Below are 1,467 nucleotides of genomic sequence, written 5' to 3' on the forward strand. Positions count from 1 at the left end.
ATAGCTCAAAAGCATCAATTCTTCTATGATCTTCCTTATTCACTGTCCAGCTTTTGCAGGCATATGAGGTTATTGAAAATACCATGGCTTGGATCAGGTGCATATTAGTCTTCAAGCTGACATCTTTGCTCTTCAACACTTTAAAAAGGTCTTGTTCAGCTGATTTGCCTAATGCAATATGTCATTTGATTTTTTGACTGCCTCTTCCATGAGTGTCAATAGTTGTTCCAAGGAGAATGAAGTCCTTGACAACTTCAATCTTTTCTCCATTGATAAGAAAGTTGTTTCTTGGTCCAGAGGGGAGGATTTTTGCTTTCTTGACATTAAGATGCAATCAGTATTGAAGGCTGTGCTCTTTAATCTTCATCAGTAGATATTTTAAATCTTCTTCACTTTCAGCAATCATGGGTGTATCATCTGGAGGGGCAGATAGATGCCAATCCAGTTCAGAACACACAACGGGAACATCAGGAATCCTGTAGCAAAGAAGAGTAGAATAATCCAAGACAGATTCTTCACAGCTGGAAGTGAAATCTCTTGGTCACTGCTGAAATGCCATGAAGCAAATGCCACACAATAGTGGAAATAAGGGAGAATAAACAAGATGACAGAGAGGGTGGAAGTGCAGTGAGGATCTCTGTCAGCAACAAAAGATTACTGGACCAAGTAGGCTCAGGGGATGGTTGCAGAACTCTGAACCACATATAAAGGAATATTTAAAAGGTTAGAAGGTTTACAGCTAGGGGAATTTGTACCAGAAGCAAGAAATCCAGTGCTTTCTAATCCAAGGTGTTCCAGCTGCTCCCAGAGCCATCATCTTGGGAGAAACCAAGCAGGGAAAGGATCAGAGCAGCCAAGGACACCTAACAGAAGTCAAAGATAAGGGTGTGGACATTATATATATTTTTTTCATTTTGTTTATTTGTTCCTTGGTCTCTTGCTTGCTGTGCACCTCCATTCCGGCAACTAGAGGGGTTTCCTGAGCAAGTGGACATACCAGCCCTATACCTGGAGGGTTCTACTATGCATGCACAAAGATCTGCTTAAAATTTAAAGGCCCAGTTTCCACTTAAAAGCAAACATCAGTGGAAAATGGCCACAGCCAGCCCTGAACTGTTTTTCATTAGGAAAAAGGCCTGAAAAGGGATTGTGGGGTAGGACAGGCAGACTAAAAAGAAAATAGGCAGAAAATTAAATCCTGAGTTACGTCATAATGACCAACAGTGGCATCTTGAGATTTCTCAGGAAGAAGAGTGAAAAGGGAAGCACATCTCCTGATCATATCTACCTGGAGGCAGTCAGAAAGCATAAAAATAAATAAATAAATAAAATAAAAAACAGAAACAAATGACCATATCAGCACATGTCCAGAAATGCTATAAAGTGACTGAGGCAAATGAACTGAAAGTAGACCTATACTCCATACTTGAAGATGGGCAGGCTTTGGAAATGCCTGAGAAGGAATTC

Source organism: Chrysochloris asiatica, unplaced genomic scaffold (assembly GCF_000296735.1).
Source record: "Chrysochloris asiatica unplaced genomic scaffold, ChrAsi1.0 scaffold00057, whole genome shotgun sequence".
Taxonomy (NCBI): domain Eukaryota; kingdom Metazoa; phylum Chordata; class Mammalia; order Afrosoricida; family Chrysochloridae; genus Chrysochloris; species Chrysochloris asiatica.